Consider the following 13,061-nt stretch of genomic DNA (forward strand, 5'->3'; position numbering starts at 1 on the left):
TTGAGAAGTTATGCTTGAAACGTTAAATACATTTGAAAAAGAATCAAATTCCCTCTGCCAAGCTGTATTCCCACTCTACTGTCTAACACATTTTTTACCTCAGCCTCCACTGTAATTACAGCGATGCAAACCATTGGGGACAGCAGGAACTGGAGCATGTGCTAAAAATGTCGGTGAGTTCCCTCTGCTCTGCCCTCCTCTTGATTTTCTTTGTGCTCTCGTTTCCAATGTGCAGAGACTGTTCTGCCAGCGCTCCTCACAGCCGCGGTGAGCACAGTCTGATGGTCTGAGTTCATGATCATGATTTCCGTATGATATCAAACCACAGGACAGTAACAGGGGACACTGGTCAACATAGTTTGACCATGCATTGAGTTTGCTTTGCCAAACACTCCTGCTCACAGCACACCTTTATAAATATCACACTTTATAAATAACTTATAAGTGCAATATCTCAATGTAAAATGATAACATCCTCTTGTTTTGTTTTAAATGCTGAATTAAAACAATGATATCGACAAGTGTGGAATATTTCTTGAGCATATGGTTTACTCCGTACGTATTAATTTTGAACTCTAAAGGAAATCATGTGTTTCTTAAAGAATACAGATGGTGCACTGGAATTACAAGCACTTATTGTAAAGTGTTCTCTTTATTTGCCATTTAATAAATTCAAATGTTACTCACAGGTCTCTTAAACTCTTAAAGGATGGTGAAAAAAGACACAGATACAAGTTGTTTTTCAGCATTGTTGCCATTTTATTCCAATAGACTACATCTTGTTGTATTTTACTCAATAAAGAATAGAATATAATAAGCAGTTTTTTAAGTTTTTGGTCAGACTACTGCTGTACATTTATAATTGGTAATCTACCAACAGTTATTTTGTGTTTGCTTAAAGGATACAGCATAATTAATTAAAGTTCGGCATGATTTATAGAATAATTTTCACCGTACTAAGCTTCCCGTGGATCTTTTGGGGAAAAGAATTGTAATTTTCTTACTAAACTTAGTGTAGGCAAAAACATCTTAAGAATATCATAGTCTTATGTCTAATAATAATAATAAAAAAGTTATCCGTATTTAATCACAGATGCATCATAAACAGTATATGTAAATGCCAAGTGCTAACTAGCTAATGATGCACTGATGATTGCATTTAAATTACCAGGATGTAAAAAGTACTTTAGCATAATAGCATAATGCCTTAGTGAAAAATCTCATAAGGGATAATGTACGAGCAATAGGCCGAGCGTTGGCCCCTCTAGTCTATGCACTTATCTGTCAATTACTCTAAGGGCTTATGATACATATTCCAACAAAACTAGACTGAGCTGAAAACGTATTCTTGCTCCTCTGAAGTTTTCTAACACCCCAACTTAGGCCTACTATTAACAAGGCAGAAATTAAAGTGTTATATTTTTATTCCGTAGACCCACACAAGCTGTCGGCTTCACTGTAAGCACAAATAGCCTCAGCACCGTCTCTTGCAGTAATATCTTTTAATAATTCACCCCCCCGCTGTATTTACCCATGCACCCCAGGTATGCCGGGCCCAGAGAAAGCTTGCAGTGGAAGCAAACAAAGCTCATAAAAGTGCTAAAACAATTTGTAGTCAGTATAAAGCATACGCATTAATGTTCAGACTTTAAAAATCAACAGAAAGCGCATTGGTAACGTTCTGTGTGCCATTGCTTTACATTTTTTACTGAGAAATGACTAATATCGATCAAATCCTGGGGCACAAAAAGGGCTGCTTCGTGATGTGCTGGGGGATTGGAAATTGGTCGCAGGTGCTTGTCAAAAAGTGATTGCAACTGCTTTCCTCCCGAACACAGAGACGGAGGGGAGACAGGGGTGACCCGCACTGGCTCACTGCAGAGGTGACTCGGACCAGGACTGAAACCCAGCTGTGTGGAAGGCAGTGCGGTGTCTAATGACCACGACGGACCAAGGTAATCGTCTGAGAAGCACCTGGGGATGTTTTTGGGGGGTTTGCACATACGCATCCCAGTAAAATCAATTGCAAAGGAAGCCCCACCTGTGGCTGCAAATTAGGATCTCTCAATCTATGCTTTGGAATTGAAATAACCAGGAGATTAAGTTCACCTCGGCCAATGACTCTAATTAAAGCCTAAATCTTGGTTGGCGAGAGATACTTGTCTTCAAATCGGCAATAAACATGATTGGTACAAGTTCATTAAGTAGAGCATTTAAGCAATTCATATCTGCCAAGACGTAATCATCAAAAGGCTGGATTTCCCCTGATGGGCAAATTGCCCATCTAATTAATTAAGTATGGGGGTACTTATGGAACTAAGTATTTGTCTTACAGGCCCATCATGTTCATTTTCCTCAGTGCCGGTTGTGTTTTTAGTTTTTTCAAAAGAATGAGTAAAATTAATCGTGTTGTTTTGACTTTTAGCTGTATGGAAATAATAGTATGGATCAAATAAATGAAATCCTAACAGCCGGACAGATCTACTAAGGATGTCCGGATGGGGAAAAAAATATCCTAAATGACTATCGTTAGTTGATTTCCATGTACAATCAAATATAGGTTGTTTCCTTCTAACATTTTCACTGCCTTCTCTGTTGAACGCAGTTGACCTGTAGAATTCAATCGTCTCCCAGTGCCTGAAAACAAACCCAAAGAATATATGAGATAAGAGCTGAGGTATATATGAATACCCTATTATATTCATAACAAAGTGTTGAAACTATATATGACCTATTTTTAGGCTGAGCAATTGTTACAAAATTTGAAACTTGGCCTCACACTAATATTGGTTAAACAGGAAATCCCATCCCTCAGCTGAATTCTAGGGCAAATCAAAATATATACACGCCTGCACCAACTTAAAAATTAACCATTCCTATATTTGCCTGAATGTCCCATTATCCCTCACCGCACTAAAACCATCCTCTATGCATTTGTGACATCTGTAAGTACAGACGATGCTAAAATCCTTCACACCGTTCCCCCGAATCCGCAGTGTTTTCTGTTGTGTTTGTCTGTGTGGTTCGGCTGCTTTTCCTCTTCTGTTCCTTCGCGTGTGTCACCGTGGGGCTGTCGGCTCCGGGATGAAGGCGCATCTGAACGCCAGCGCAACCGTTTCATCCCACACCTCGCCCCCGCTCGCGCGCTTGCAATATGCCGGGGTGTCGTGGCGGCGCCGGCGCAGGGGCGCTCGACGGCTCGCTGCCCGGGGGGGAGAGCGGGATTGCCATAGCAACGAGCGGGCAGCCCGGGGTGCCTGGGCTTTTTGTTTTGTTATTTATTTATTTTGTTCCAAGTTTCTCTCTCTCTCTCTTCCCACCGAGTCCACATCTGAACCATACGCACTCTCTTGTTCTGCTGCATTACACACAGGACTTGGGAGTTTATTTCTTCTCCCAGAATGCAGTCCTCTCCCTGCACCGGCAGCCCACCCTCTCCACCTCACCCAAAACTCTGCCGCGTGCCTCACTTTTCAAGTTTCTCTTCACGTCAGGCCTACCCCTTCTCTCGCCCAGCTTCAGCTCCTTGTCCTCCCCTCCGCCCCATATCGTCTCCTCTGACATCCCCGTCACCCTTAGTGGTCACTCTCTGCTGACTGTTCGCCGGTACTGTCCTCACACTCTCCTATCTCCCCTCCTCTCATTTCCTGCAGTATCTGACCAACGTGTTGTTGTTGTTTTTCCAGTGATTAATAATCCCTGTCCAAGTCATTAGAGAGGGCTCCTGTTAGATTGACACATATCCTCCACGGACTGGAGTGGTTGGTGCACTGGAGATAATTATGTAATTAGTTATAGAAATTACTGTTCCTGCCAACTGTTTTCCTCCCGTTGAACTCTCCGCAAGAGCCTCGCGTAGGAACTGGGCCCGATCCAACTGCAAGACCACGAGGCAGAACAAGAGAAGGAGCGACAGCAATAATAATGTGCTCTAGAACATCTCGATGGTGTTCATTCAGAGAAAGACACAGACAACAGTGGTCTACTGAAGACCACGGCCTGGATGAAGTCAGAATTTTGACCTACCCTCTAATAACCACTATATACCTGTATATCACAGCTGTTACATGTATTAGCAGAAGAAATTTAAGACAAATTAAGCCACCACTGAGACAGGTTTGTAGTATTCTGCCAGCTGGTGGATCCAATGTTTGATTCAATTCAATATGTATATGATATGATTTTTATTTGTTTTTCAATACACTGACATTTCTTCAAGGTCTGAAAGTTATAGCTCGATGATACAGCTACCAGTTCATGATATTTGAGGAGCTAGGGAAAATGTGTGCAAAACAGGGGACTGACTATCCAAGCTCTAGCTTTTCAAATTTAATTAACCGAGACAGGTTTAATAAATGAAGCCTCACTCACATTTTGCTGGGTCATATTGCCATGCCTAGGGCAGTCAGGATAAAGATCTTCCACACCAGGGCAAAGAAGACAACTGTGGAAGAAGGAAGGAGTGAATGGGCGGTCCTGTACTTTTTCACAAAAACAGTAAATGAAAAGACTATGACCCAGGACATACGCCATGACCTCGCCAACGGCCAGGTCATTGGTGACTGTTTTGCTTACTTACTGGGATCATTAATCCAAACACCATTTTCACTTCCAGAAGTTGTGTTTGCTGTAGGCGTCCCAGCTGCAAGAGGAAGGAAAGCGATACGTAACTATTTTTTCTTGCCATGAAAATACTCTGCCGTTTGCACTCAATCGTTTGGTGATGGTGCAGGAGAAAGATTTATCAGAGAATATGTCGATGTTGTGTGATTGTGTCCTGTGGGATATTGCCAGCACAGATCACGAAGTGTGTTTTTTAGCCTTGTGCAATTTTGTCTTGGTTTCTTTCTAAACTTTGCTCTCATTCTGTTTTTTTTTCTATGCAAACAACTAGAATATATTGTATTTGCTAATGCAAAATGTACCTGCTTTTTCAGATGCCATGGTGCTATAATACTAAGCACACTTTTTCTAAACGTTCACTACTGTACAGGTCAGCGGTGATTGGACAGTTTTCTCATGGTTTCCTATGGGTTTTCCATATATTCACCTTCGCCTCGTGACATGTTTTAAAACACCTTACCGTGCCCATCATCATTTAACCTCCCTTCCCTGCACTTCTCGTGTTTTTTCTCTCCCGTGATATTTGATATTATACTCTTTCAATGGTATGTATGAGTTTCAATCATATAGAAAGCTCTGTCTGACCTTTAGTGGGGACTTTGGTAGTGGAAGCAGCTCCCTTTCCTGGATTAGCACCTTGGTTTGTGCCATTTCCAGATGCGATGTTAGTGGAGTTCATGACTGTGAAAACAAATCAAGAATAACAAGGTAATGATCAGGCAGCATGCCTCACAGAGGTCCAAAATCTGCTGAAATGAAATGAATATACTCTAAATTCCCTGCAATTAGAAATATAATGACCGTACTGGTACAATTGACCGAGCACTGGGGTTGGGTAAGCTGGATGCTGGCTAGGGTGTATCCAGAACAGTGACCCTCCCATGGCCTCTTGTGATGTCATCAGCTGGATCAGCTACTCCTCCCTCTGATGCTTTATGCTCTGCTATTTGCACTGTAGACTAACAGTGTGCAAGAAGCAGATAACCTGCTTCTGCCAGTTTCACAAGATTAGTTTATATCGTTTCATCTCTCCTGTGCAAATACACGGACCATAGCCGTGAGAAGTTGGTGACTCCAATTTGAGGGAAAAGAGCAAATGCAAAAAATACAAAATACAAAACACCCCCCCAAGAATAAGCCTTGTCTTTCTCAGACTACAGAACCTGTATAGTTTTAATAACAGCATCCTATTCAAATGGAAGATAGAGCAGTGTAAATGACCTGTCTTGTTGCCAGAGTCAGCTCCAATGAGGGAAGTTGTACCTGAAATTAAAATCAAGAGATGGTTGAATAAAAATAATAATAATACACAACACCCAGCTCTCTAATATCTGTGAGGCAAGGACAAGAAAGTGCAGTAGAGGAACTGAATGGGTATAGTCTGTGTGAAATAGCCTCCTATAAAATGAGTTGATTGCAGCTGATCCCATCTCGGCACAAAGCAAGGACTGAACCACAGTATAAACAGCACATAACCTTCATGAAAGAAACAGACAATTTCCACTGTGGTCCTCTAAACCGACTGTGAAACTTTAAGGAAAAACAGACTAGTTTATTGCAAAGTGTGACCTTATTACCAAATGCATTGTGAGAAGCTCTTCTCTGTGAGATGCAGCTGGTAAAATACTGATTCTCATTAGAAAGCCTGCCTTCCTTTCTCTCTGTCCTCAGCCCCGTCTGTACCTCCTGTCAAGTAATCCGTGTTTTATTCAGGTGGCCGGATTCTAGCAGCGGAGTGGAGATGTTCAAAAGGGCTCGTAATGATTATGCTGTATGATTACATAAATCAACAGTGGATTCAGTGGGAAAAGCTGCCTGTGGGGCTTAATTTTATATGTTTTATTACTTTGAGGAGCATCTTTCCCCGGTTATGCAAATGTGTCATCTCTACTCCATATTCATGACTTGTTGGAACAAATGTTATCACCTAGGTGTGTCTGGAGGCAGGATAGGAACTGAGGATTGTATGGTCAGGTTGAAGAAGAAGAAGAAGAAGAAGAAGAAGAAGAAGAAGAAGAAGAAGAAGAAGAAGCTACAATTGTTTTTTTACCAGTGCCAGTGACACGTTTCGTGGTTGCTTTGTCGGTAGGTAGTAATGCACCCAACGCTATTGCTGTAAGAAAGAACAGGAGAAATCAACAGACGTCAATATAATATTTCAGGAAAATCTTGTGTGATATGCTGTGTCTGGTACTACTAGCAGGAATATAACACTTCTCTATATGACACAATCCTGTTCTGGGGAATGTTTAATTTGCGAGTTTGTAGCGTTTCTTGTTTTGTTTCTGGGTAGCCTTCTAGACATTTTCTTAATATAATATTGCTAAAGCTGTATAGCTACTCAACAGGATGTGCTTGCATCAAGAGAGTCTTTGAAAACAAAAATAGTCAAAACATTTAGAAGACAAACAACCAAACAAACGAATCCTTACCTACGAAAGCTCCTATGAGTAGCACTTTCATCTGGAAATGCATGATCTAAAGGAAGGCAGTAAACACTTAACAATAACGCAGCAAAGTGAGATCTTCTAATTTTCTTTCATACTATTTTTTGTCTTTCAACTATGATGTTCAATACGCTTTTGGTACACCTTGGACATCATATTTGTAATATTTACATATCAGGACAGCTCTACATTTTCCTTTGCTGTCATGTTCTCCATTCTCATTCAATTACAGCTCAGTCCTGTGGTTCAGTGCTCAGTAAGTTGTTAAATACTCAACTTTCCATCCCCCATCTCACCCTTCTATATTTGAACCATTTAGAGAAGATTAATTGTAAACCTTTAACCTAATTATGTTCTTTCTATCTTACCATCTCTTTCTGTGTCGTCAGATCTATCTGCTCTCATACACTCCGTTTGACGTTATGAACAAATCCCCCCGCCCCAAAATAGTTATTTTAAATGTAACAATAATATAGAAAATATCCACAAATTGACTGTAGAAATTGATAAAGGTCCATCTCTCAAAGAAAGCCATATTGAAATAATACCTTGGGTGTCAAAGCCCAGACGAGGGACGACTTACTGTGGACTGGACAACGCAGCAGCCTTCAGCTTTGGTGATGCTCGTGGGATTGCAGAAGAAATGTTAGTGTAAGCACTGTGCCAAGATTAATCTATGGCTCTCATTTACATTTCTGAGACCTCCCACAGTAAAAACAGCACACCTTTCACTCCTTCAAGGCTCTGTTCAAATGTACATATTTTTGTAGCAGGTTTTCATATAAACAAATGACTAAATGCAAAACCATCAATCTCCAAATGATCCTGGTCCTTGCCAAAAGCAAAGGATTCCCTAGTGGATTTGCAGAAGGTGATGCCTGCATAACCCATCCTTAGAAATAGGTGCCGAGGGAGGAAAATATGATTATTATTAGGTTTAGGTTTGCTGAGGGGCCCCTGTGTGGGCGTTTTATGGAGTGCAGAGTGTGTATGAGAAGTTAAAGGAAATGTGGTTGAAATTCTTGAAAAACAGTTGAAATTCTTGATGTTTTTTGGAGGAAACCAAATGAACTATTCAGGAATCCATAATATAAAGAATCCCAACAAAGATGCTGCTTGTTTATTTTTAATCTCAATATTTGCTCTGCTGGGACACCTACCCAGATGGAAAGCTCCAGCCGAGGTTCGGTGGACGTGTCCCGCCCGCAGCTTTGCATGTCTCCTCTCGCTCAACTTCGCAACGCGTTTTGCTCAGAGGCATGTGGGTTCCTCAAACAAATCTGCGCACTGGAGCCCCAGATAGATGCAAAAAATGCTGCATGCTTGGATTCAGATAAACAGCAGAGCAAACACTGGCTGGCCGCATGTTGACATAGCCACCCTCTCTTCACACGGGCGGATCTCCTCGCTCGTGAGGGACTGGCTGGTGGAAGTGTGCCTCAAACAAATGGAAGAAGAAGCCATGGGCCTCACTGTACAGTAATGGCTGCTCTCCTTAACGAGGGGGAGTATGAAGACCACGTGTATCTCCTCGGACTTCTGCAGTGGATTACACCAATTACTGCTTAGGTTAGAGTTCGGAGTCAGGGTTGAGGACAGCGTTACAATCCTGGGAGGGGGTTTGGGCTGATACAAGTGGATCAAGGGCAGAACTCAGAGGACGTGCAGGAGGTATGCTTGCACCACAGCGGAAAAGGACCACCCTTCACTCAGTCACCCACTGACGCTCTCACCGTATCCCCTGTGATCAAGGAAAGGCACCAACGAGAGACAGCTGGCCAATAAAAGTACGCAAGTGTGTTCATCTGGTATCATAAAATAACCTTACCTAGTGTTTTTAGGCGACAAAATGCAATATAGAGAATAACAGCAGCATTTATGGTTGAAAATACTGCCCTCATATGTGGACAACAGAGCCTCACTTATTAAAAATATAGATAAACACATAAAGTTGCTGTCTCCTGCAGTAAGTATGTGCTAACAGCCAACACTAGAGGGCCCTGTGGTAACACTAGAGACTGTTCTTGTCCTGTGTGGTTTGGGTCGGGGCGAGGGACGCGTTACACAAGGACTGTTCAGTCTTCCTCACTGCGAGGCTCATTCAATACCTACTGCTCAGTTCTCAAGGAAAGTAGTGTAGATCCATTATCTGTCACAAAAGCAGTCTTCAAAGTCTTGAATCTTAATTCTACAGCAGGGTACTGAGGTCATTAAAGCAATGCAGCCATGAAACAAAGTCTTCTGAGAATGCATTGCTTCTGAAATATCTTTGAAATGAATCTGCAATGTGCTTTTCCTGTGTTGGTGATTATAACCTCTAAACAATAACCAAAATCACATTGTGTGGAATGTCATTGATGATTTCCTGAAACAAATTAAATACAATTAAAAGATATCCTTGACTTTTCAGAGAAGAAGGTCCAGTTCACCAAAACAACACATACTGTCCAACCTTGTTTTGTTACATCCCCTGAGAACCGTCCAAGTGAAGACGGCCTCTCTGCCAGCAAAACAAACCCAGTGGGACGCTCTCCTCTTGGCAGAGCAGCTGGACACAGAGGAGTATTATTTTTTTATGGATGGGGGTTACGGGCAAAGTTTAGGCCTTCTCTCGGCAAAAACAAATTTGATCTTTTATTTGCGGCTCGTTTCGGAGAACAATTTAATAGCCACTGAACTGAGGGGATTAACACAGCTTTTGTCCGGAGGCAGAATGGATGTTGTCAGAGTGGACTTCTGTGCCGCAGCGCTCGGGTCAGGACTTTTATCTGAAACAACATGTCTTCTTGTTTTTAGTGCTGGGTGTAACGGCTTCTAGCAACACTGCAACCCACTATCTCCTTTTATCCCTGTGACAAGGGAAAGTTACCAATGGGAGAAAGCTCTCAAAGATGGGCACTCCCTGTTGTCCAGCGCTGATGTTTTCACTCGTTCTGCTGCAGAGGTGGAGATGGAGTCCCTCCGGAGCTCCCCTCAAATCTCAAAGTGTGTGAGTCTGTGTGGGCCTCCACTTTGACCAAATCCTGACCCCAGTAACGTTTATCCGCTATTGCGAAACAGCCCTTCCTCAAGCTTATCCAACCAGTATCTCTGGAGCGTTGAGATGTGTTAATGAGTGTTAATGAAAGGACTGCCTGTCAGCTGTTGAGCAATGTTTTCCTTTCCTATTTTGCCTACAACCAGCCTCACTTAAATAGTGCCTTAAAGCACTTGGGAGAACAGTCCACTTATGGGATGTTAACAGCAAAATGAATGGATTGCCTGTCTTTGAATGACTGAGAATGGTGGCCCTATAGGCAGGTAAATCACGAGGGCCCCGTTAACTGGCTGATCTGAACCCAGGGTGCGTGTGGAACACAATGGCATAAGAACACTGTGATCCTCTGACCCAGCATGGTCCTCAGATAATAAGATGGTAATAAATGTCTGTGGGGATGTGCAGGGCAGGCCGCTGTGCGTCTGCCTGTGTGCAGCTCTGTTTGGAGGCGGCGGTCTGAGCTTGGCGCTCCTCTGACGACGATGTGTGTGCGATCATATGACTGACAGAAGCAGAGGATGAAGGTGGGACTGGCCTGTGTTTAAAGGAGCAGAGCTGTGTTTTTTTAACAACAACAACAAGCATTATTACATGTGTTTGGTTATTTGATTTGATTTTCAAGGCTTTTCTTTGTAGTTGTAGGAAGCCATCGTAGCTATATCAATACAATGCAATGGACAGCAGTATGCAACACCACACAATACAAAAGCACACAACATGGATATGTGGTGCAATGCAACTGTACTGGGAAGCACGTGGAGGGATTTAGGGTCTCATACCAGCTGACAACCATGCCGTGCCGAGATCAAGCAGGTCACTCAAATCCAATCTCAAATCTGACCAAGATAACACCTCTGCAAGTCAGTCACAAATCAATGCAAGCTCAGGCCAAGAATACGTCTATCTGAACTAGCTGACAAGAATCTAGGTCAGAACTATTTGGAGTCTACAGTGTGTGGGTTTATGGATACATTTCAGTCTTCACTAAATACATCTCAAATCTCAGTTGGGATGTGGATATCACTAATAAAAGATTTGTGCAAGAATAGTGGAATTCACGAGCCTTTATTTCAAATAAATATCTAGATCGTCTCAAATTAAAGAACGTCCACTAATCTCATCATCAGTATCGTCATCATAATTATAATAATCAATTGTGTAGCAAATGCTTTTGTCCAAAGACACTTTACAGACACTAGAGGGTGAACTGGTAATAGGAACAGGAATTCCTGAAGGGCAGAAATTAGTGTTTAGAGGATTGACAAGGTTCTTAAGTTCTTATTTAGTTATTGATGTGTATATTTTCTTATTTCTTATTATCATTTTATTATTATTATCTTTTAAGGACCGGAGTTTAAAAACATGAAGACAATTACATAGTAAACACGGTCTTAACATGTATTTTTATTTTCTGTTCAATATCTGTTCTAGAATTATTCTAGCTTGATCAGTAACCTGTAATCCTGTCTGAGCACAATGTGTTGACAACATCATCGTTATCGATGCATCTCTGTTCATTAGCTGGTTCGATCCCAAACAGCAGGTGTGTGTTGTAGACCGGCGACCTGAAAAGACACCATCGCAAAAACAAAACAAGACCCCCCAAAAAAAGGCAACCACATAGAACTGCTGGAACGGAGGGAAGACAAAGGCCTCACTTGATGAAATTGGTTTAAAAAATGTAAATGGGAACTGGCTGTAGAACAAAAGCGAGAGCCTCTTTTCAGCTCTTCCCCGTCCTTGTTCTCCTCCCCGACTTTACAACCGAAAACTCCCTAACTAAACCAACGAGAGTGCAGCTCAGGGCTTCAATGGAGAGTCCAAATGTCAGACTCATAATTAAACATCTCACTTTTGTTTGAGAGCCCATACATTTTCTCAGTAACAGTTCCCATGTGGCTTTTTTGTTTTTCCCCTATCTTTCTCTTTTTCTCTCCCCATCAAGTGCTCTCTCTCTCTCTCTCTCTCTCTCTCTCTCTCTCTCGCTCTCTCTCTCTCTCGCTCTTTTCGACTGAGTAAAGAAAACTCTCTCTAACACTCTCTCCCTTTTCCAAACGCCTTTCTTTTCACTGCTGTTTCCACCCCCTCTCCCAAACACTCCTCAGCCCTCACTCCTCACTTGAAAGGCACGCATCCTTCCCTGTTGTGTAGTTCAGCTCCAGGCTGGGAGAGCTTGTCAGCACCGGGAGCCCTGTGAGAGGAGTAACAACTTAGTTTGACCACTGGGGTCTTGGCCAGTTTGGGGGGAAAGTGAGAATGAGGGGGAAGGTTGAGTTGTTTTTCATAAGCATTTCTCTCTCTCTCTCTCTCTCTCTCTCTCTCTCTCTCTCTCTCTCTCTCTCTCTCTCTTCATGCTTGAAGTGCCTCCCATAGATTCTGAAGGACTTCCATTGCGTATTGCCATTTTTGTTTTGTTTGGCAATTTACATTTTCAGTGCGCTTGTGAATGAGCCTGAGAATGGGGCAGGACGAACGCTTGCGACACTGGAGAGGTTTGCATTTAGCTGTTGTTTCAGTGCCTTTGCCTCTCTCACCCACGTCGGCTGAAAGGTTTTGTCACAATTTCGGCAGTTGTTGGCGTTCACAGATCTCGTCGGGGTGCGTGCATGTCTTCAAGGCCAGACATTTACCACCAGTCATGTCTGCTGGGTGGGAACGCATCTGTAAATCTGCCTCGGTTTCTTTCTTATACTTCTTTTATCTTTTTTATTTATACTGCGGTTAACTGGTGGCTAGACCAGACCAAATCTTTGACCACCCCATCATGGTGAGAGTACAAATCTCTTCCCTATCAAGGTTTAGTTTTTTGTTACAGGCCACTTTATTGTACTATTAATATATCAAAACACGATTGGGTACAGCTCTGATTCATTGGTCGGTCCAAATTTCAATTGGTCTAGCCCTGTAACTCATTCTTCATAATAGTTTATAAGCAGAATATGGATCAAACCAGC

The 13,061-nt window shown here is 42.3% G+C and overlaps 1 long non-coding RNA gene across 1 annotated transcript; it reads right to left on the reverse strand.

The window, feature by feature from the left end:
* Positions 1 to 738: 738 nt before the first annotated feature.
* LOC136759461 (uncharacterized) lies at positions 739 to 7,697 on the reverse strand. Its single transcript, XR_010820111.1, has 8 exons — positions 7,654 to 7,697; positions 7,056 to 7,101; positions 6,674 to 6,736; positions 5,845 to 5,886; positions 5,209 to 5,304; positions 4,580 to 4,642; positions 4,372 to 4,444; positions 739 to 2,637 (listed from the first exon to the last, which is right to left on the reverse strand). It is a non-coding gene; the product is annotated as an uncharacterized LOC136759461 (long non-coding RNA).
* Between the last annotated feature and the right edge of the window lie 5,364 nt (positions 7,698 to 13,061).

This window comes from Amia ocellicauda, chromosome 1 (assembly GCF_036373705.1).
Source record: "Amia ocellicauda isolate fAmiCal2 chromosome 1, fAmiCal2.hap1, whole genome shotgun sequence".
Lineage (NCBI taxonomy): Eukaryota > Metazoa > Chordata > Actinopteri > Amiiformes > Amiidae > Amia > Amia ocellicauda.